A 24877-nucleotide genomic window follows, 5' to 3' on the forward strand; every position below is an offset into this window, starting at 1 on the left:
AGGCAGATGAATTCTACTTAACTGTCTACTTTGATTACATTCATTATTTCGACAGAAGATGCACCATTATTGTTTAGAGTTTACACCCAATAATCAGAACTGTTGAAAAGGCGTTGTGAAATAATTTGTTTCCTACAGCTGGTTATGAGAACCATATGATGTTGCATGGCCGTGATAGCAGCCACACAATTTTGGATTTCTGATATTTTGCTTATTAAGTCTGGAGGAATTTGTACCAAAAGCCAGATAATTACGAGATTGATTTTGTGGCTCTGGAGTCATGGCCGTGCCAGAAAGCCACTTGGGGGCAAATCGTGACCTCGGGAGGGCGTGAAGGGAGAGCCGGGAATGCCCTCCTTCCCATGAGGTTGTAGTTGTTCTGTCACCGCCAGCTCATACCTGACTTTCCTATAAGTGCCGAAGCGGGCACCATCTTAGTACCTGGGGGGAAAAAGGTGGAAGGGAGTGACATCCCTTCCCTCCTGGGGAGGCATGGTACCGTGGATTAACACATAGTCCATTCACTTTTCTGCCACAAGCTGCCAGGCTCTGCAGTAAGTCCTTGTGCCTCTGGAGCCATGGCCATGCCGGAGAGCGTTCGTGCGGGGCAACTTGTGACCTAAGTAGGGCGTGAAGGACAAGCCGGGAACGCCCCCCTTCCCATGAGGTTGTAGTTGCCCCGTCACCGCCAGCTCATACCTGACGTTCGCAATAGGTCCTCTTTAAATGCTTGGAAAAAAAATCTCTAGTTAATCCATCTGGATCTGGGCTTTTGTTTTGGGGAAGACTTTAGATTACAGTTTCAATTTTCTGGATGTTAATAGATCTATTCAGGTACTCTAGATCTTCTTGATTCAGTCTTGGGATATTATAGGAATCCAGGAATTTATCCATTTCTGCTAGGTTGTCTTGTTTTGTGTCATACAGACTTTCAAAGTAGTCTCTGATGATCTTTTGAATTTCTTTGGTTTCTGTTGTGACATCCCCCTTCTCATTTCTGATTCGGTTTATTAGGGTTCTCTCTCTCTTTTTGTGAGTGTTGCTAGTGGTTTATCTATCTTGTTTATTTCCTCTTGGTTTCATTGATCTTTCAGATTGTTTCTTTGGTTTCCATGTCATTGATTTCTGCTCTACGGTTTATGATCTCTTTCCTTCTGCCTGGTTTGGGTTCCTTTTGTTGGTCCTTTTCTAAGATCTTGAGCTGTGAAGTCAAGTTCTTTACGTGGGCCCTTTCTTCCATACTGAGAAATGCTTGCAGAGCTATAAATTTTCCCCTTAACACAGCTTTGGCTGCATCTCATAGGTTCTGGTAGCTCGTATCTTCATTTTCATTTGTTTCCAGGTATCTTTTGATTTCTTCCTTGACTTCCTTCCTGACCCACTCATTGTTCAGCAGTGAGTTGTTTAATTTCCAGGTGTTTGATTTGGTTCTCCGTGTCTGTATGTGATTCACTTCTATTCTCAGTGCATCATGGTCTGAAAAGATTGTTGATACCATTTCTATCTTCCTGATTTTATTGAGGTATGTTTTGTGGCCTAGTACATGGTCTATTTTGGAAAAAGTTCTGTGCGCATTGGAGAAGAATGTTTTTTCTTCCTTTTGGGGGTGTAAAGCCTTGTATAGGTCTATAAGCCCTTTCTCTTCTATTTTTTTCTTTCAAAGCCAATGTTCCTTGCTGAGTTTTGTTCTTGTTGATCTCTGCAGAGATGATAAGGTGATGTTCAAATCTCTGGCTACTATTTTGTTGCTAGCAATGTCCTCCTTAAAATTTGTTAGCAGTCGTTTTAAATATTTAGCTGTTCCCTCACTAAGTGCATATACATTTAAGAGTATAATTTCTTTCTGTTGTACGTATCCCCTGATGAAGAGAAAATAGCCTTCGCTGTCCCTTCTAATATTTTTCAACCTGAAATTATTGTTGTTGGATACTAGTATGGCCACCCTAGCTTTTTTGTGGGAGCTGTTTGCTTACAGGATTGTTTTCCATCCTTTCACTTTGAGTTTATGTTTGGTCTGACTGTTGAGATGAGTTTCTTGTAGGCAGCAGAATGTTGGCTTCTGTCTCTGAATCCATTTTGCCACTTTGTGTCTCTTAATTGATGAATTTAGACCATTGACATTGAGCCAGATTATTGTTATGGGGTTTTGTGTCATCTTTTTGTAAGGATCTGTTGTGCGTGTAGGGTTTGTCTTGTTTATAGTAGCCCCTTTAGCCCTTCTTTTAGGTTTGGTTTTGAGTCTATGAAGTTCCTGAGCTGCTGTTTATCTAGAAAATAGTGTGCCATTCCTTCAAGTTTGAGTGAGAGGTTAGCCAGATAGAGTATTCTTGGTGAAGATTTAATTTCAGTGAGTTTTTTCACTATATCCCACCATTGCCTTCGAGCTTGGAGGGTTTCCTCTGATAGGTCTGCTGTGAATCTAAGGGATGTGCCTTTGTATGTGATTTTCTTCTTTGACCTTGCTGCTTGCAGTATTGTGTCTCTATCAGCAGCATCGATCATTCTAACTATGATATGTCTCGGAGTGTTTTTGTTAGGGTCTCTTTTAGCTGACACCCTTCGGGCTCCTTGAGTCTGAATAGCTGCATTGTTGAGCTCTGGGAATTTTTCAGCAATGATTTGTTTAAGCAGAGTCTCCTGCCACTGCGCCTGGCTGTCCTCACTGGGGCCCCTTGGAGGTGAGCGGGTTGATTTTCCCTCCCTGCCGCGACCAGGGCTCCGGCAGCCGAAGACCTCCAGAACCAGCCACCACCATGCTGAGACCACTCTCCACATGCATGAAGGTAGTGGCAGAGGAACAGAGGCATGTGGGTCCCATGGCTGAGATCTCCAAGCCTGCTTGGATTGGGGCTGAGCATCCTCCACCCAGATCCTCCAAATTCCAGTAGGCAGGGGTCACACCCACCAACTGGCCCCCTGGTGCCGTGTAATCCCATCAACGGCCAAGACTCAGAGACTATAAAACCCAGCTCCCGGAAGCGCATGACCGCATTTGTGGCCGCGCGACATCTTATTATCTCATTCCTACTTTGGACAAACTGGCAGGCTAATGAATGTAACCTGCCCACACGGCAGAGTCTGGCAAACTCCCCGTGGCGTAACCAATATGCCAAACACCAGTAACAATGATGGATCTCATTCTCCTAACTCTGAAAGAGCCTTGAATATGGTACTTTTTAAAAAAAATCTCAGGGCTAGGACTAAGGAGACGTTACTGGGGCCTGCTCGAAGCAATGACGAACAACAGGATGGTCGTGATCATCATGATCGTGATTTGTTTAACCGTGGATTTTTCATTGGGATTGTTTCCCAGAGCTTCTGACACTCCAATGATTCTAATGTGTTTCCTCTTGGAATCATCTCCTAGGACTCTGATTTGCTCTAGAGCTATTTTGAGGTCTCTTGCCATTGTTTGCCTGTTGGCTTGGTGCATCTGATCTTCCAACTCACTGATTTTGTCTTCAGCTGTGGTCATTCTACTGGTGAGGGCACAGACTGAGTTTTTGATTTCATCTACGGAGTCTTTAATTCGTGACATTTCTATGTGTAGCTTTCCAATTTCTGGACTCATTTTTTCTTTGATTTTCTCGATTGTCTGATCCATTGTTTCTTTCATGTCCTCCTTCAATTTACTGGATATCTGTCTGACTGTTTCATTGAGTTGATTGAACATCTCCATGACTTCATATCTGAATTCTTTGTCAGACAGGTTCATTAGGTGAGTAGCACCCACTGAGGCTTCTGGACTCTTCATCGTCCTCCCCACATGGTGGGGATTTGCATTGTTTCTTCATGTTGGTGTGTAGGTATGGGAACTGTGATGCTACACTAGATTTCTTGATATGATTAAACTATCATATCAGGCATGAGTGTCTGCCTAACTCAAATTAGGCCACACCCACTTCTGAAGAGGCCATGCCCCCACGGAAACCTGGTGTGAAGAGGGGGTAAAGGCTGGGTGGGGAAGAAGATGGGCACAGCATTGGGGATGAAGAGGAAGAGGCAGAGGCTCAGGGCTGCTTTTGTCCCAGGGTCCAAGAGAACGCCTGGAGCTCTTGCTCAGAGAAAGCCAAGTCCCAGGTCCAAATACTGGCAGATAAACTGACCTGGGCTTGCAAGAAGACCAGCACAGCCAAACATGTTTCTAAAATATAGTTCATATTTATATTTTCATTGAACATTAACGAGTTGATCAGTGAAATTCTCTTCTTATGTTTTTTTTTCTTTTTTGGGGTCACACCTGGTGATGCACAGGTGTTACTCCTGGCTCATGCACTCAGGAATTGCTCCTGGCGGTACTCAGGGGACCATATGGGATGCTGAGAATGGAACCCGGGTCAGCCGCGTGCAAGGCAAATTCCCTACCCACTGTGCTATCGCTCCAGCCCCAGAAATTCTCTTCTTATAGATTTGATTTTGTTATTTAATACACTTTTGTTTTTTCTACTTATGAACTATTATTTCAACTATGGAAAAGTTGCACTCTTGCATCTCCTAATTATTTTTATGGAAGAGTAAAATTCAGAATCGAGATAGTTTAAATGTACTCCTTAATTGCTGGGCTGTTACATTTATTTGGTATCACAGCCCTTATATATGATAAAAGTATGATAAGCAATAAAATAGAAAGTTCTATATTTTTATCTGAATTTTAAGTGGTAAGCTAATAGTGACACCATTTGGGAGCCATACCCAGTTGTTCTCAGAAACTACTACCAGTTCTGTGTTATGGGGTCACGCCTGGTTGTGATGGAGAAAAGCAGTGCTGGAAAGCAAATCTGGACCCACTGCCTGTAGAACGTGCTTTCAAGCTATTGAATTCTTTCTTCAGACCCTCTTTGAGTTTTAAAAATAGTGATCGACTTATGACCTATTTACTTATGATCTATCTGTGCCACTCAAGACTAGAAAATTTAAAATAAATCTGCATTAGCACTGTCTTTGCAATGAGTCCATTCTATAATGAGCACTTAATAATAACTGTTGTTATTTTCAATAATATATCTGAGTAAACTGATGCTTCACCTTGACTGGTAAGTAGCAATTCTGTGAATCAAAATTTGCAGTTATCAATCCTTCTACTGTGCAATAACATTTATTATACCTTAAAGATCTTTTGCATGTTTACTTTTGTAAAATTTGAAGTTTTCTTGAAAACTCTTTAAAAGGTAAAACTAGATCATCTTTAGGCAAGAGAATCACTGTTAACATTAGTCTTGGGGGTGGGAGAAACAAATGTGAAAGTTTCACTAATTTATTTGGGGAAGAAAAAGAATAAAGATTGGATTTAGGAAGATTAGATTAGTTTACTGTCCCTGGTATTGAAGAAACATCTCTGCTGCAGAAGGTCATTGTGACCTGCATCGGGATAATTTAGCCTCTTGGATGATTAGCAGTCGTGGACTCTTGCTTAATTGTGCACCTACACTGCTCCCCAATTGAGGGGCACATGGAGACTATGCTCCTTCAGAGGAATTGCCTTGACCACGATTCCCCATTAGTTCATGTTGACTTCATGCCCCAGCTATAGCTTTTAATTGCCTACCCTGACTGACCAAATCTCATCTGTCAGCCTTTCTGTATGCTTTTTCCACTACAAGTTATGAGTTTTGTAAAAATATGAGTTAAATGTTCTATTTGCCTGACATGGGTAAGTAAAATACATTATTATAATCTCAACCAATTTCTAGCAGGGCACTAGAAATTACAAGCTGCTTTTTAAGTAATTTTATTTCCCACCTCAAAATGAAAGCCAAATTGGTAGAATGAGGAATTGCTCATTCACTTAATGTTAAGATGATTTGGGCCATGTTCTTATTAGTCTAAAATATCACCATAGATCCACAAGCTATGAATTTGCCCCATATTCTTCATAATTAGGAAAAAGTTTCAAAGAGCTTTTCTCTTCCCTAAACTCCAGTCATCCACACTGTTACTGGCACTCAGAAATCCAGGCACACATATGGTGTTGGGGATGTCCTCATTCTCTAACACACACACACACACACACACACACACACACACACGCACTGTGCACATGCACTTCACATATACACACATAAATGACACAAACACAATTAGCCCCCATGAAACTAAATTGAGTAAAAATGCATCTTTAACAAATACCAGGGTTTTCTATTTTAAATGAATCATAGACCAAAGAGGAAGTACAGCATATGTTATGCTCAAAATCAGGAACTGTGTGAAGATTTTATTAAAAGCAATTGTTTTCTAAAGGAAATCGGTGAAGTCACACAATCTGGTTGAATATCCTAGACTGGAGAGTTGGGGGTGTTAGTAATCTTAGAGATGAGAGACATGCAGAAGTCTATGTTACCTGAAGCCTGGAATGGGGTTGTCTTTGTAAGGGCACTACCTGACAGTTGATGAGTTGGATAGATGAGTTGGATAGATATAGCTGCTTGCTCCCAGGAGAGAGCCAGGATTACACTTAAGCCCCACTCACCTCATTCTCTTTTTTTCTATTCAGTTTCTTGAAAGCACATTTCAAGCTCAAAGACACATATTCAGCAGAAGAAAATATCTTGATGATAGCAAAGTAGGTTAACATCCTATGGAGGAAAGGCAGGGTAGAGAAATGGGGCAAGTTGTCTATACAGGGCGAGTACCAAAGTCTAAAGAGATCTGATCTTGAGTTAAAACAGAAATTAGAAGAAAGTGACTTTATCCTTTAAGTCTGAAGAACAATTCACCCATAGGAGTAGGTCCAAAAAACACATAATTCTCTCAGGTGTTGGGAAGAAAGATAATGCACATTTGTTTGAAAAGAATCCAAATAAATTCACTTGATATAACATGCTTTATTAAAAGATTTGTAGATCAGGCAGCCTTCTATCAACCAAGCAGAAAGTCTGTAAAGGATTTGATAGTAGGGAAGAGGACAGGGCAAAGCTACCAAGGAAGCAAGAAAAAAATTAAATCAAGTAAATCCACCTCATGGATGGTCAATTCATGGTTTTAGTAATGCTGTCCAGAAAACTTCAGATTGAATTGGTTTAAAATTCTACTTGGGGACGAGCCTGAAAAGGAAATTAGGTAATGTATCTTGATGGAATTTGGCGTAAGTCATTCAATTTGGGCATTATCATTTCTCTTTCTCTATATTTTTTTACCTCTCAATCACACCTACCATTCTGCTCCTAAATAATTGGCTAAAGTATAGCTATAATAAAAGATAGAGTAGCAGGGAAAGAAAAAAATTGAAAAAATGCCACATATGGGAGAAACCAAGAAAAATATCTAGTAACTTTCCAAAGCGGCCAGATTAATCATTGTAAAAACCAACTATAGTGAAGGACAACAGAAGGAGATTGAGTGATGGAGTCTGGACCTTCAATGTAAATGATATGAGGAAATCAAAATTTGCTGGAACAGGCAGAAACAACGGGACACAAAGAGAAATTTGTTTTCTGTGCAGTTTTACCGAAACCTGAGGATTGCATCTCAGGCAATCACATCTGTTTGTAGACATTACTGATAAAGAGACCCCCTTACAACTTGAGATTTTCCTTATACATACCAATGACTGTCACTAAAAAGATAGTTTCTACTCAATATTTTTAGTTTTCCTTTGTTTGCTTTTGCCTAAAAATAACCAGTTCAAAGTGAAAATTATGCTAGAGAGCTTTTGGTTGGCCAATTTGTTCCTTCACCTGTTATTTAAAGTAATGGGTTGGAAAGCAAAATCTGCAAGCAAATGAATGAAGGGTGAAAATTAAGAAATGAATAAATCATTAGAGCTTTAAAATATTTTAACAGGGGTTGCAGTTTAAAGCCAAATCAAACAACTCTCTAACATAAACTCAATAGCTAACCCTAGATTACAAAAGTGCAAACACCTGAAAATGCCATTAAGAAACAACATGTCCAGTACCCCAAAAGACAAATAATCCTGGTAAAATTGGGGGTATCAGTACAAAGTATCTACTCTTATTCAGTATTGTTCAGAATCTGTTATTTCTAGGGGAGCATATAAGAAGAATATAATGATAAAACTTTTGTTTATGGACTCAAAGTCTTTGTTTTCATTAGGAAATTAGACCTAAGTATAATATTTTAAAATATATTTAAAATAAGGGTCAGTCTGGTAGCTCAAAGTACTATCTATATGCTTTCCTTGCAGAAGTCTGGATTTGATCCCAGGTACCACATGTTCTCCAAAGTAAAGAATGCGGAGTAGACCTTGGACACCAAACAAACAAACACATTTTAGTCATTTATCTATAAATTAAAGAAGATAAAAATAAGCTTAAATGAAGGATCAGATGATAAAATGAAATACACTAGAAATTCCTTTGTTTTTCATTTTCCACTTGGAAGAACTATCATACACTTTAAATCATGCTGTAAAACTATATTCCTATGTGCTGGAAGGGCATGAAGGTTTACAGGATTCATGTTGTTAGACATTTTATGATTACATTATAAATTCATCATTAAAAATCCACGGGTTTTATTTTAAATTGAGATCTCCGTGAGTTGAGTCAGTGGGCATTTTCTTCTTCTTCTTCTTCTTCTTCTTCTTCTTCTTCTTCTTCTTCTTCTTCTTCTTCTTCTTCTTCTTCTTCTTCTGCTCTTAAGTTTTTACATGTCTCAAACTTACTAAATGTTAAATAAAATGGCAGACTCACTTTCTTACATATGCAAGTAGATTTTCCAAACCCTAATACTAAGGACATATTTCAAAATGTCTAACTTCGGGTAAATAGATCATCAATCACTGGGATTATTTGCATTATTCATTGAAAACAGTATGCATTAAATTGTGAATATTTTTCCTCTATTTCCATATTATTGAGAAGAATCAATAGATGGCAGGGAAATTAACTGTAGGAAAGGCTTTTGATTCTGTCTAAAATTATCTGCTCATCCATCAAGTTAAAAATCGTTAAGGCTCTGATGCAGCTTTTTGGATTTCCAAGTGATAGAAAGATTATGCAGACAAGGAATTGCAAATAGAACAATGTCAATCTAAGGTAGAAACAACAACCCTGAGAAACTTTTGGCCTTTTTTAAATAAATAGTTTAATAATAGAATTGGATATTTTTTCAAATAAAGACATCAGGGTGACCACTAGTTTAGATTGGAGGGCTTCAGATTTCTATGGAAATTCGTCGGGTCATATTCACTATGTATATGACCGAGGAATCAGCCAAGGAACAAAGGCAAGCGGGTCCCAGGGCTGAGATCTCCAAGCCTACTCGGATCGGGGCTGAGCATCCTCCACCCAGATCCTCCGAATTCCAGTAGGCGGGGGTCACACCCAACAACTGACCCACTGGCGCCGTGTAATCCCATAACGGCCAAGACTCAGAGACTATAAAACCCAGCTTCCGGAAGAGAACAGTGCAGTCTCCTGCCCCCGCATCTGGCTGTCCTCACCGGGACCCCTTGGAGGGGAGCGGGTTGAGTTTTCCTCCCCGCCCCGACCAGGGCTCCGGCAGCCAAAGACCTCCAGGTCCAGCCACAACCATGCAGAGACCACTCTCCGCATACCTGAAGGTACCGGCCGAGGAACAAAGGCAAGCGGGTCCCGGGGCTGAGATCTCCAAGCCTACTCAGATCGGGGCTGAGCATCCTCCACCCAGATCCTCTGAATTCCAGTAGTTGGGGGTCACACCCAAAAACTGGCCCCCTGGTGCCATGTAATCCCATCAACAGCCAAGACTCAGAAACTATAAAAACCAGTTCCTGGAACCGCACTGCCGCATTCGCGGCCGCGCGACATCTTATTATGATATCTTATTATCTCATTCCTACTTTGGACAAACTGGCAGGCTACTGAATGTAACCTTCCCACACAGCAGAGTCTGGCAAACTCCCCATGGCGTACCCAATATGCCAAATACCAGTAACAATGATGGGTCTCATTATCCTAAAGAGCCTTGAATATAGCACTTTCTTAAAAATCTCATGGCTAGGATGAAGGACACGTTACTGGGGCTGCTCGAGGCAATTGACGAATAACAGGATGGTTGTGATTGTGATTGTGATTGATATTCACTAGCCCAGTACTAATGAGTGTGCATGTTGGAGTTAGGCCCAGTTAGTAGACATCATCTATACAGAAGTAACTGAGTCCCATTCTCAGTTTAACCCAGATCCAGCAAGGTCATCCAGTCAAGTAAAGATCTCAATATAGAGACTGGAGCGATAGCACAGTGGATAGGGTTTGATTTGCCTTGTACACGGCCAACCCGGGTTTGATTCCCAGCATCATATATGGACCCCCAAGCACTTCCAGGAGTAATTCCTGAGTGCATAAGCCAGGAGTAGCCCCTGAGCATCATGAGGTAAGACCCAAAAAGAAAAAAAAATTTAAAGATCTCAATACAACAGAGATCGGGGCACTTGATATTAAAGGCAAGGTTCAGTCATACCAACACACATCTCTGCTTTTCTTTTCAATGGTCTCTCAATCATGGTATTATTGTGTTTGTTATTAAAGGTCATAAAAAGACGGGTCATACTCTCGCCTTTGGTGGAGTAGTTTATGCAGGGAGGGAAAGAACTAGATTGCTAAACTAGGCTATTAGACAAGAGAAAGAGAGGAAAAAAACATACAAAGTCTAACACTGTGGGTGAGAGAATATCACTAGCAGCGTGGTCCTGGGGAGAAGTTGTGTTGCTCTCTGCATATTAGATTGGGGCAGGAGAAGCTAAGTGAGAGGAATTGGGGATATTAAAATGTTACAATAAAAACGGGGAGAAGCAAAGAGAGGCAGGGAGCAGCCTGACTAGTATCCAGGTCTTGGCTGACATCCAAGGACCTTTGCATAGGTTGGCTATGGCATCTTCATAGTTTCTTTTCATCTGAATATCCCCCGTAATTTCTTTCTCAGACTTATAGGATTTTTCTTCCCTAGGTGCTTTTTTAAATCATTTTAATTGAAATATTGGGGTTTACAATATCTTAACTGTAGTTTGTATTCATAAGCCTTTCCAACAGTACACCATCACCAGAAAACCTACTTCCCTCCACCGACATCAGAAAGATGCCTCCACCTATCTCAGAGCTCACATGTTAGCGCAGTTCTCTAGACAAAATCTCTAGTTCCAAGGAATTGGTCCATTTGTTGTTCCCTTTGTTTATTTATATCCAAAATATGTGGATTTTTTGTTGTTCTTCTGACCGATAAAAAAATTAAGTGAAAATAAAGCATACTATCTAATTATCTGTACTCCGGCACATCCAAAACCTATGTACATTGGCCTCATCCTTTTCCTTTTCCAATTGGAGTTTGTCAAAAGAAGCTGTTTCGAAAGAAGGCAGGAAAGTCAGAAAGTGATGACCAACTCCCCCGCTTTCCACATCTGGAAAGGCTGCCATAGTCAAAAGGGATGCTTGCTTATTCACCCTGGAGCTTTGGAGGTTATAAGCTTTTGCAAAACACAGTCTGGCCAGACTAGAATAGATCTTTTCTATTGCATGCAACCAGAGGCAATAGGAAGCCGCTGGTAGGAACCTTGAAAAGAGAGAGCAGGTAAAATAATGAGGAGAGCATGAAACCTAAGATTTAGAAAGTCCAGCAGATAGCCTGGAGTGAATGCTGCATTCAGAGACCATCTCATACTAAAGAGATGTGACGTGGAGACCATTCAGTGATCCGAGTGCAGGCTTTGCATGGCCAGAATTAAAGTTACAGCCCTGGTACCACATGGCTCCCTGGCACCCTCAGGAGTCCCTCAAGCAATAGAGAAGCTGCCTTGGTGGTCAATCACATTGCAGGATGTGACAACTTGTAATTCAGATGAGAATAGGAGGAAATCTCAGCAGTGAGAGCAGCAGTAAGTGCTGTGGTCCAAATTTATCTGGAATTAGTGATAATTGGCTACTGGACTAGAGATTTCAAGTTACAAAGAGTTAAAGTTTATTGCGAGTAGAGATAGGACGGGTTTCCACCTGGGAGGACCATAAAAGGAAGAGAGAGAGAGAGAGAGAGAGAGAGGAGAGAGAGAGAGAGAGAATGCTATTGTCTAGGGATTTATTGGGTCTCTTTATGAGAACATCAGCTTGAACCACTCACTCTGACAATGATGCTCTCTGTTTTTCTCTTAGCCTCTAGACTTAGGGGATGCTGGCATTCTACATAGGATCTGGAGACACTTCACTGGTCTGCAGTGTAGCGCTGGGATATTTCCCTTTAGAAGCTGTAGACTCTGCTGATGGTCCAGAGAGCTTGGAAGCTGTTGAATTTTTCTTTCTTGGGAATATTTTACCAGTTAAGAGAGCTGGTTAACTCTTTCATTGTCTTACCCTGGGAAAGATCATAAACCATATCACATACTCCAGCTGAAAAACCATTAGCAGAGAGAGCCAGACTTATAGGTAGCAGTGATGAAATTTGTACATGCATTTAAGATGGAGTGTCTCCTGACAAGTAGGCCCTAAACCTCAGTACTAATCCACCTGCTTCTTTGGCCTCGTGTCTGGCATTGACATAAGTTTGCCTGAGCACTGCTTGGGAGGCAACTTACAACCCACCCCTGAAATTGGCAGTACCTCTGATAAGGGAATTCATACCTTTGCACTTGTCTCCCTCAGTAAGAAACAAATCCAAAATAATTTCAAGTGCTTAAACATTCCAAAGGGAGACACTATCTCAGCGTGGGGCACTTGCTTTGCACACAGGAAACCTGGATTTTTTCTCAGCCTGGCATGGTATATTGCAGGGAAAACCCCAGCACTGAGCCAGGACTAGCCTATCCTGGACCTCAGCTCCCTTGCTGCATGTGCTCCAATACCCTCCCTGACCAAAAGTGAAAAGCAGGGGCCATAAAGATAGCACAATGAGTAGGGAAGGCACCCTTGCTTGCCTTACTTACACAGCTGACTCACGTTCAATCCCTGGCAACCCATATAATTCCCTGAACACTTCCAGGAGTGATTCCTGAGCGCAAAGTCAAGAGAAAGTCCTGAGCACACTCAGGTATGACCCCCTGAAAATGAATCAATTTTAGGAAGGCAGTTGCTATATCCTGTCTAAACTTGACAATGTAACTGAAATACTCAAGCTTGTTGCTTCATGTCTAAAGGTCAGATACATATATATATACACATATATACATACATATATATGCACATATATGAAAGAAAGATATTGAATATGGGAACAGAATGATTTCTTACTGAATAGCACATATAAAAACTACTTGCTATAATAATTTTTGGTACACTGCAACTTTAAAAATACAATGCACCTGTTTTGATAAGACTGCAAGTTTAACATTTCAATAGATAGTCACATTTATGCACTTTGAGCTACCTGAAAATATGTTTATTGCACAAATTTGGCATAATCAAAATCACATCTGGAAGCTGTATTTCTCAATAAGCTAAAAATAGGAAACGAGGTGAACCTGAAGTGTGGTAACGGTCCTCGAGGTTGGATAGATGAAAGTGCTCCTAAAAATACTGAAGTGTTTACCATTCCAATGCACCTGAGGAGCATCTGCCCTTCCTGAGTTCCTGGCACCCTTGAGATCCCCCAGGCCCTTGTGTGTCACCTGGAGTGAGGATCATCTACACGGTTTCTAAAGCACTCTCGGAAGTGTCTGTGGAAAAGTACCATCTGAAGCCATTTGCAAGGTCCTCAACTTCTCAGTTAAAATGTCAGCACAAAGACTGGAATTGCCTACCATATCGTTCTTCTTCCATCACAGATAATCAAAATTACATCATTTTGTCTCCTCCTTCAGCATTTTATTTCTCTTGCCAGTTGAATTGTTTACAACTCCAGCTGAAGAGATGTCAATATTTAAAGCGTGCAAATGTATTGTATAAATGAAGCCCCTGGGAATACTTCTGAAGACCAACCAGGATTCTCTTGGTTCCATAAATTAATTTCTTTGATATTGCTTGACCAGGTTTTTATAAACGACTTATAGTCCTAAGCAAATACAATAATTTTCTGGATATTTAAAACACACAGATATTATGACCCATAAAAGTACTCAAGTTAGGGGACCTGAGCCATAGCACAGCAGATAGGGCATTTACCTTGCCCACAGCCAACCAGGGTTCGATTCCCCAGAATCCCATATGATCCACTGAGCACCTCCAAGAGTATCTCCTGATTGCAGAGTCATGAGTAATCCTTGAGCATCAAAAAAGGAAAAAATACGGGGGTATGGTGCTGCCAGCAGGTCAATCTGTACCTGTGAGGTGAGTGCATCAGCAGCCTGATGGCAACATCAGACTTTCAGATACCCCAAAATTGCTGCTGTGCCTTTGGCCAGACCCCAAAAACTAGGGGCAAGTTTACCAAAAAAGTAAATGGCCAAAAGTTAGGTAAGTGGGAGACACACCCACAAACCACCTTACGCTCAGCTATATAATTGGAGGCATGGCCTCTCTGGTTCCTGATTGAGCTGCTTAATGGCCATGATCCCAGAGTCTCAGAAACGAATCTCGGAACCCAAAGGCTTTTGGCAGAAATGCATCCTGTTCCCTCAGTAGGTTACTGGTGCTGGGCCACGCCAGGTGGGAATAGGTTTGGTGCCTTGGCCTGTTCCACCTAGCGGCCTGGTGACCACCATCCTCCACTGGACAGTCAGGTTTGGGCCTGCAGTGACGAGACACACGGGGCCTCACCACATGGGGGTGGAGCCAACTCTTTCTTCCCATCCCAATGAGACCCCGAGTTGCCGCCTATAAATGGCCTCTCTGGCTCCTGATCAAGCTGATGAATAGCCATGATACCAGAGACTCAGAAACAAATCTTGAAACCCAGCGGCTTTTGGCAGAAATGCATCTGGACCACATACAAGGTGGCTGCCGGCTCAGAGCTTATTGGAAAGCCAGGTATGAGCCAGCGGTGATGGGGCAACTGCAGTCTCATGGGAAGGAGGGTAGTACCAGCTCGTCCTTCACGCCCTACTGAGGTCATGAGTTGCCCCCCACAAGCGGCTTTCTGGCATGGCCATGGCTCCAGAGGCAAAATGACTTAATCCAGAGCCCAGCAGCTTGCAGAAGAAAAGGGAATGGACCATGCATTAAACTATGGCGCCATGCCTCCCCAGGAGGGAAAGGGTGTTGCTCCCTTCTGCCTTCAGTTTCTGCCTGTTGACCTTGACTCATTTTCCCATCTCCACAGAACTCAGTATTTACATCTCCAGGGGATACCTGGGTTACAAATTTTCTTCGAAATTTGATGAATGTCCTCCCGCCCCCACAAATTATACTAGGTCGCTCCCATATCTACTGCCCCCTATAAATTTTACCCCTTAAGGGCACATGGGCAAAGGTCTATCTTCTATAGATACATCCTGCTGGCCAGTCTTGGAGTACCCAGTTCACTGAGAACTCACCAGGATTCAAACTTCCGCTTTGGTGCTCCTGTCTCTATCTGAGCTGCTTTACCTCTAGAGTGCTGACTGGAGAATGGGCCCTGGTGGAGGGATGGGTACTCGATCATTGTATAACTGAAACCCATGTACAAAAATTTGTAAGTCTACAACTGTACCTCATAGTGTTTCACTAATAAAAATTTTAAAAAAACTTCCGCTTTGGGTAGATGCGGTAACATTGTTTATGCGCCCAGCAGTTCAGTGGGTAGAGACTGGCTTGCGATGTTAGCAAATAGAAAGCAAGGACTTGGAGGGAGAAAAAGTCAAAAGTTTTCCTTAAAAAAATGAACAAATGCAGAGGTAGTGATAAGAAAAGGTTTCCTAGATGTAGCAAACAAATATATGCATATATATGCATATAATTTTTTAAAAACTATGGAATGAGGCTGCAAATGCAGTCATGCACCACCACACCTTTCACAGTGGATTTCCCCACATTTGAGGGAATCCCAGGTGTCAGCACCCCCGGACTGCAATGGGTAAGCCCTGCTCTGGGAAGACCTCCTTGGAGATCAGGGCATCTTCTCTGTGAGGTAAGTAGAGTCCCCAGGTATCTTAAAGGGAAAGGAATACAAACCCTGATCACATGGTTTAAGGGTGAAATGTGTAGCAGGCTGAGTGAAAGAAGGACTGTCAGTATAGGGGGAAGGAGAAGAACTTTCAGAGCCATGGAAAGAATAAGGGGCTAGAGCAGATACCTAGTAAGACATTCGTTTTTGTTTTTTAATACTTTATGAGACGTTTATAATTAACTTCTTTCTTACTTTTGGAAAATCATATTATTGAAATTCCTTCCTTTCTCTCTCCCTCTTTCCTATCCAGTCCATCTCCCATTTTTCCCATTTTTCCTCCTTCCTAAGTCTTGTTTTTTAATTTCCTAAACAAATGTGGAAATTTTTCACCATCTATTTATCCAATTATTTTTTTCTTTAGGTATCCCAATTAATTTCATTGTACTTAATGAAGTCACCCCACTTACAATAATTTTCTATTTTTTTTTGTTTTAGGTGTTCTCGCCTTGTCTTTATATTCTATTATCTTTTCCTCTCCAACGTTGAACATGTTATTAGTGCCGGCTAGCTTATTTTTCATATCAAAATACTATTTTAATTTATAGAAGTCCAATAATGTATTATTCATAATGTGTACATTCATGTTTAACTTCTGGAGACTGGAGGGAACTTATATTGACTTTTTATTTTCCTTATTTTTTAATTCTCACATGACTCTCATTTCTAAATTGCCTCAACGGATTTTTTTTCATTATCCTTTTTCCTCTTTTAAAGTTGGACTGGTTGTCACATTAATAAATTTTATTGCATTGAGTGGTACTTATGCACGTATGTATTAACTTTTCTCTGCAAAGAAGTAAGTTGATTATTCAGTTTGCTTTTAAAATTTGTTAAATGAATCATGAACAGGGGGCTGGAGCAATAGCACAGTGGGTAGAGTGTTTGCCTTGCACGTGGATGACCCGGGGTTTTATTCCCAACATTCCATATGGTCACTCAAGCACTGCCAGGAGTAACTCCTGAGTGCAATGCCAGGAGTAACCCCTGTGCATGGCAGGGTGTAACCCAAAAAAAGCCAAAAAAAATCATGAACAGTATTTAGATGAGACTTAATTACTAACAATTGTTGAGGTAAAAATCTAAATTTTCTGCCAACTGAAATGTGAATGGACTATGCATTAAGCTATAGCACCATCCACCCCCTCCCCAGGAGGGAAAGGGTGTCTTCTCTTCCACCTTTTCCCCCCTGGCAGCCCAGTGGCCACCGCGTCAGAGCTTATTGGACAGCCAGGTATGAGCCAGAAGTGACGGGGCAACTGGAGCCTCATGGGATGCGGGGGGGGGGGGGGGGGGGGGGTGGAACCAGCATGTCCTTCCTGCCCCACAGAGACCACGAGTTACCCCCACGAGTGGCTCTCTGGCATGGCCATGGACCCAGAGGCACACAAACCAATTTTAAAACTAAGTGGCTTTTGGCAGAAATCCTCCAGATTTAATTAGTAGAATATCAGAAATCCAAAATCACAATAGCGACTACGCGGCATCATAAGGTCTTCATACCCAGCAATAGAAAACAAATTTTTTCACGATGCCTTTTCAACAGGTCTGATTGTTTGGACAATATTCCAAATAATAATGGTGCATCTTTCGTCAAAATAATCAATGCAATCAAAGTAGAAAGAGAGTTAAGTGGAAATCATCTGCCTCACAGGCATGAGGAGGGGTGGGATGGGGGGTATATTGGGGTTCTTGGTGGTGGAAAATATGCACTGGTGAAGAGATGGGTGTTTGATCATTGTATGACCGAGACTTAAACCTGAAAGCTTTGCAACTGTTCTCACGGTGATTCAATAAATAAATAAATAATTTTTCTGCCAGCTGTCTTATGATTGATCAAATTTCCCAGTCTGATGGCAAAAATAAGTGTTCCAGACCCCATCTAGACCCGGGGTTTTCAAAGCTCTTTCTTACTCACAAGGATGTGAAAGTTAAACATCTATTTACAGCTCAGGAAGTGACTGACTCAGAGGGACTCAGTCCTCATTCAATGTGTTGTTGGCATGTTCTACCTGAAATCTTAGCTCAGTCACTCATATCAGTACCCAATTACTCCAGTTAGGATTTCACTCCAAAGTTGTGTCCTTAAATACAAGACAGTAAGTTAAGAGCCTCTTGAACCACCTTCCCTGCTTCACCTGGTTCAGAAGCTGGTGCTGCCAATGCCCTTAGCTGCCTGATGTCTTGCAGATGCTGACATCTGTTGACATTGTTTTTGTCCAGATTTGTTTTTTGATTTGTTACTTTGGCTGGAAGAATGATTTTTGGTTTATAGACACTATTTTTGCAGAAAATGTATTCAAAAATATATTTTCAATTCATTGTTAATTTACTCATAAGACAAAAACAATGCATCAAATTATCATTTCACAATGGGTATTCTATCACATATAGATGAAAATTTATGAGAAAATAATGTCACATGTTATGGAATGCTATGAGATGAAATTACTAAATCCTCACACATTGTGTAATGTGCTACACATTACCGTTAGATAGGTAATCATAAGTTAAAGATAATTTTATATCTCATTGCAAATGTCAGCATATTTAAGAAGGAGGGAAGGAAGGAAGGAAGGAAGGAAGGAAGGAAGGAAGGAAGGAAGGAAGATAATGGAGAAAGGAAAGAAGGAAGGTAGGAAGGAAGGAAGGAAGGAAGGAAGGAAGGAAGGAAGGAAGGAAGGAAGGAAGGAAGATAATAGAGAAAGGAAAGAAGGAAGGTAGGAAGGAAGGAAGGAAGGAAGGAAGGAAGGAAGGAAGGAAGGGAGAAAGAGAAAAAAGAAAGAAATGAGAGAAAGAAAAAAGAGAATAAAAGAGAGAAAGAAAGGAAGAAAGCGAGCAAGCACGAAAGAAAGAAGACAGAGGAAAGAAAGAAATAAAGAAATAGAAAGAAAAAACAGAAAGGAAGAAAGAAAGAAAGTAAAATTCTCTTTCTTAACATACTGTTATTTAAATGAGCATGTTCAAGCTATAGGAAAAAGTTTACCAAAAAAAAAGATTTGCTTAAAATATAACTAAAGCTTTATACTTGCAGATAATTTTATGAATTGTTTCAGAATTTCAAGAATTAAAATTATTTTTGTAAATTTTTAAACAATGAGCAATGCTATTTTCACCAGATTAAATCCAAAAGCTGTTAAAGATTGTATGAACAATACTTAAATTTAAGTACATCTTAGTTTTAAAAACAATAATATTTTAAATTTAAATTTTACTTGCAAACTTAGTGTCATCTATTCCATGTTGCTGTTATTTATCACAGATACTTTTCTCTAAATAGTGGATGTTTAAGGCATTTTCACCCTCTGTGTTCTCAGAGAATAATTTAGAGCGTGAAGATGACTAGAAATCAAGAAACTCAAATCATTAAAGGTAACATCTAACATGGAGTCAGTGGTCATTAGGAAATCATAACTTAACACCCATTGACTCAGTCTTCCCAAGTGGCAAGCTGGTTTTACATCTGCATACATAACTCTCAGCAAATTGGCAGCGTAGAGCAGGTACAGCTTGGGGCACCTAGAGAAATGATGTCTGACTTGCACAAAAGAACAAACCTACTGAGAAGGCTTGAAAGAAGACAGCCGCACTCCACCAGCATGTGGACATCCGTCTCTGCTGCATCTCTTCCCTTCCCCTCTTTCAAGAGTGCATCCATTCATTTATCTCTCAGACGCAGCTCTCCTGTGAGTCTTGTGTTTTTCACCACTATCTGCCTGCTTCCAGAACCTCTTCCCAGTGGTGTTGCCCAGGCAGAGATCCCCAAGGATTCCAAGTTTAAAAATACGCTTCATGTACCAATGAAACACAAACTGATGTCAGTTGCAGTTTAACAAGTGCCTTTCATAAATCTTTTCCAGGAAGATTTCCTTAAACCTCTTTTCTGGAGTTTCACTGTGATGTATCTCAAAAGCTCAAAGTTATGAAGAGTTTGTCAACGCTTCTACTCTCTCATGACTGGTCCAATCAGCAGGATGCCCAGTATTTATTTTTCTTCCCCAGTCTTCAGCCACTGTGCAGGAATTTCCATGACAAGAAACTGGGTTAACAATCATTGACTCTGCCAACTTCCCATCTCTTAAGAATCATAGCCCTGTTAGACATAAAATTCCTTGCTTAGTCTATTTTGAAAATTTTTATTATAGGAAGGGGATTTTTATTATAGGAGGGGGATACCAAAGCCCTCTGGTACTCTTTGAGCAAATTATAATAATAATTATTATTATTATTATTAATCTGCTTCTTGGGTCACAACCAATGATGCTCAGGGTTACTCCTGGCTCTGCACTCAGGAAACATTTCTGGCTGTGTTCAGGGAACCATATGGGATGCTGGGAATCGAATCCTGGTCAGTCACATGCAAAACAATTGCCCTCCCTGCTGTGCCCCTATTTTGGCTTAACATTTTAAAAGGGGAGCTAATGATAAACCAATGGTGCTTAAATACACATAATATTTGAAACAGGGATATATATTACCCCCAAAGTATTTCTATAGTTAGATAACAAAACTGCCAGAATACAAAATGGCTGTCAACTTTTATGTTAATTTATGGAAAAAATTTTAAAATCCGTGTATAATTAAGAATAAAGTGCTAAAACTGCATAGGAAAAGAAATTTGAGAATGAAAATGACATTTTTTTGTCTTTCCAAGGGAGACATACCTGGGGGTGCTCAAGGCTTCCTGTTAGGCTCAAAGTCTTGAAAATCACCGGTACTTGGGCTGAATCTGAGCCTCTGGTATGCAAAGCATTTACTAAATCCCTTTGAGCTATTTCTGCAGTTTCAGAAAAAATATTTTACATAGTGTTATAAAGTTATGTGTAAAGGTAAAAAAAAAAGGTAAAGGCCCTCCCGTTGATCATCAATTTGCTCGAGCGGGCCCAGTAACGTCTCCATTGGAGACTTTGTTGTTACTGTGTTTGGCATATCGAATACATCACGGGTAGCTTGCCAGGCTCTCCGATGCGGGCGAGATACTCTCGGTGGCTTGCCGGGCTCTCCGAGAGGGGCGATGGAATTGAACTCGGTTCGGCCACGTTGGCTGCATGCAAGGCAAAACCCTGCCGAATTATTTTTACAAATGCCTGAGTATCCAAATAGAGATTGTCGTTGGGGCCCGCGTGATAGTGAAGAGTGAAGAGTGCTTACTTTGCATGTGGCTGACTTGGTTTCAATCCCTTTGCAAAATTTATTTTAGAGCAGTGTGCTTTTTGTACAGACCACAGGAAGACAGTTAATCCTATGCTTTTGCAAAGGATGTAAAGAAAAGAGAAAAGCAATATTTCACTTACATATACAAAATACATATGAACCCTTAGAAAAATTTGACTTTACAAGTTACAGGGTCTGATTTGGGGATATAAGGGATTAACACAAAGGGGAAAATCACAAAGGAGAAGTTAAAGATAAACACAGAAGATTGGGAGAGCCTGGTGGGTGTCTCAGGAGCATTTTCATGGCTGTAACTCAATATCCCTAAGCTCCCTTTGGGAGGAGTAAGGACAAACCGATGTTATCCAACAATCCAGGATGTGGGGACTGGACCTGAGTCACATGCAAGGGAAATGCCTACCCACTGTGCTATCTCTGCAGCCTCTCCAATTTTCCTTGCACTCCTTTCAAATGCTTTATAGTGAATCTAAAGTTTCTTTATAAAAATACCGTGAAGTCCATTTATTAACATCTGTGAGGAGCTAGTTTTGTAAGAGTAGTCGCATAAAGAGATTAACTGTTGCTCTAAGAAAAAACTTATGTCACCACCTAGAAAAGCGACTGGTTTGGCAAAATTAATTGCAATACAAACTCACCTTTTATTTTGAAATTATTTGATTTTAAAGTGCTACAGTTTTGGTTTTCTCTTTACCCATAAAATATAGTGATGTTTTAGCCTTTGATGTGAATTACCCTACGTTTGGTTTTGCACACCACCTGTGCATAAATGAAATTGACAAATGTCATAGTAGGAGGTTTTTCAGTTTCCATAACATCGTTTATTAAGATTTAATAAGTGTTAATATTTTTTATATTAACACTTATTAAATCGTTTATAAAGATTTATTAAGTGTTAATATTTTTATGTTACTCTGTCCTAGATGGATAAATATGGAAGTGACATCATGCTAGTTATCTAACTTTTTTAAAAAAGATAGGATGTAAAGATTTTGTGACAATAAATGACCTGTGTATAGTATTTCCATAGATAACCTGTGTTACCCATTGTAGGTTCTATTCCTCCAACCCTTTTGGAGAGCCCGGCAAGTTGCCAAGAGTATCCCGCCTGCACAGCAGAGCCTGGCAAGTTCCCTGTGGCGTATTCAATATGCCAAAAACATAACAACAAGTCTCACAATGGAGATGTTACTGTGCCCGCTTGAGCAAATCAATGAACAATGGGAGGATAGTGCTACAGTGCTACAAATTCACCTTAAGTAAATTAAGTAAAACATGCATGTGTGTGTGTGTGTATATATATATATATATATATATATATATATATAAATATTTCTCACTATATATATGTATACTTTATATATGGTATGGGCTGGAGCAATACCACAGAGAGTAGGGTGTTCGCCTTGCATATGGCCGACCCAGATTCTATTCCTCTGTCCCTCTCAGAGAGCCCAGCTAGTTACCGAGAGTATCCGGCCCGCATGGCAGAGCCTGGAAAACTCCCCTTGGATATTTGATATGCCAAAAACAGTAATGACAAGTTTCACAATGGTGACATTGCAGGTGCCCGCTTGAGCAAATCAGTGAACAATGGGAGGACAGTGCTACAGTACTACAATTCGATATATGTCATATAAATTTCCATTTTAAATAAAAATCACAATAACAAAACATCTTAGAATCTTTGTAACGTTAATAGATGTGTAAAATATATCTAAAAAATCAATATTTAATATTAATGGCAATGATGATCAAATATTACTGAGATAATATTCAGAATTCTATAATACATGAAAACATTACAAAAATTTATATTATAAACTTAACTAAAACACTCGAAAAAGTTGTGGGTTTCCTAACATAAGACTCTAGGGAGTGAGATGTTATTTATATGAAACTTGGTTGGTTTTGCTATTTGACTTGTTTCTGAATAAGAGCCAAGTGCTTTAGAATTTTATGTTGGGGAATGAAATTTTCGCACAATTCAGCAGTGACAGGTATGTACTTGTTTCTCCTCTTTTGCCAAACTTACCTATACTTATGAATTTTAATAATGCTCCCTTACTTTTCCATACCAGCAAATGAGATCTCTTTTAAGCTGGAGCATTATTATCAAATTAATTTCCCAATATGTTAATAAAAACTTACCTGGAATTCACTACATTCCATGCTTCCATGTTTTAATTCATTAGTAAATGAAGCCAAGGAATGCATGCACAGTATAATTTTAGTGAGTTAGTGTGTTGTCTGCTTTAAATATTTAAGGATTAAGTGCATAATAGACTGATAATTTTCTAAGAATTTAGCAAAATACATCATCTCTAATTTTAATTGCAAACACAACACATGTAAAAGCAATTTAAAGTCCCAATAAAATAAAGAAATGTACAAATTAAAAATTCAAAGAACACATTTCTTTGCTCTAAAATGTTGGAATATTTTTTATGTTATTTGAGCCAAATTCAGTGGTATTCAGAGTATACCTCTGTCTTTGTACACATGTATCACTCCTCTCAGGGCTTGGGGGACCTTATGGGGTGCCAAGAATTGAACCTGATTCAGCTGTGCCCAAGGCATTAGCTCCACCTGTTGTACTATCACCCCAGCTCAACTTATTTCAAAATTTTAAGATCTGGCAAGCTACCCGTTATGTGTCCAACATGCCAAACACAGTAACAACAAGTCTCATGCTGGAGACATTACTGGGCCTGCTTGAGCAAATTGATGAACAACAGGAGGACAGTGCTACAGTCAGAAGAAAGAATTGTTGGGGTTTTCTAACAATTTCCTATCTCATATGATTTGTCTTCCTTTTAATCAGAAAAAATATGTAAGAATATTTTAATAACTACACTAAAGACAATTTGTTCATTTTACAAAGGCCAGAGTACCTCAGAGTTGGAAGCTGTAGTAAATGGTGCCATCCTTCCATGAACAACATTTACATTAGGAATGACCACAGGCTGTAACAAACATCATTAGAGTTATGTAGATGTGCACTCTATATTCTCTTTATTTCCTTATACTCTTTGTATTCTCAATTTATTTGAATCCCATCTTGAAAAATACTATAGCTCTCTCTTCACAGATACATTTCCACCAACACTAGCTTGCATTGTTGCCTTCATTCTCATCACTTAGATTGTTACTTAGGAATTAGCGTGGTAGTAACTTCAGGTCTCTCCCAACTCACTTTTGCCTTTTGACTTCTTTGCTCCACAATCAGCAGGTCTTGTTCTTAGTAGAAAAGTAACGGATTCTAATGTGAATTTAATCCCCTTTGCTCCATAATCACATCTTGGAAATTAAGTTTCTTTAAAGTAATCACATAGACATGGGTAGCCAGATGAAGATAAGTGCAGAGTGGACTCAGTACAATCACTAGTGTCTTTATAAGAGTAAAGCTCAAACAGAGGGAAATAGTGATGGAGGTATGTAAAGATAAGAGATGGAGACCAGAAATTTTATCTTTGCGCCACAAAATGCCAAGAATTGCCTCTGAACATCAGGATCTAGGAGTAGACAAGACCCTAAAAATATTTCAAAATTTGATTTATTATTATCATTTTTTGAACCCACACTCAGTGCTGCTCAGGGCTTACTCTTGTCTCTGCATTCAGAGATCATTCTTGGTGGGGCTCTGGGGACAATATGGGGTGCTAAGGACTGAACTTGGATTAGCCACTTGCAAGGCAAGCATCAAGTGTACCATCATTGTGACGCCTAATTTTATTTTTTATTTCTTTTGGATCCAGATGCAGTG

At 40.1% G+C, this 24877-nt stretch overlaps 1 non-coding gene across 1 annotated transcript; it reads right to left on the reverse strand.

The window, feature by feature from the left end:
• Window positions 1-15747: 15747 nt before the first annotated feature.
• Window positions 15748-15911, reverse strand: LOC130018402 (U1 spliceosomal RNA). The gene has a single exon (XR_008791573.1). It is a non-coding gene; the product is annotated as a U1 spliceosomal RNA (small nuclear RNA).
• Window positions 15912-24877: the final 8966 nt, after the last annotated feature.

Source organism: Sorex fumeus, unplaced genomic scaffold, assembly GCF_029834395.1.
Source record: "Sorex fumeus unplaced genomic scaffold, SorFum_2.1 ptg000264l, whole genome shotgun sequence".
NCBI classification, from domain to species: domain Eukaryota; kingdom Metazoa; phylum Chordata; class Mammalia; order Eulipotyphla; family Soricidae; genus Sorex; species Sorex fumeus.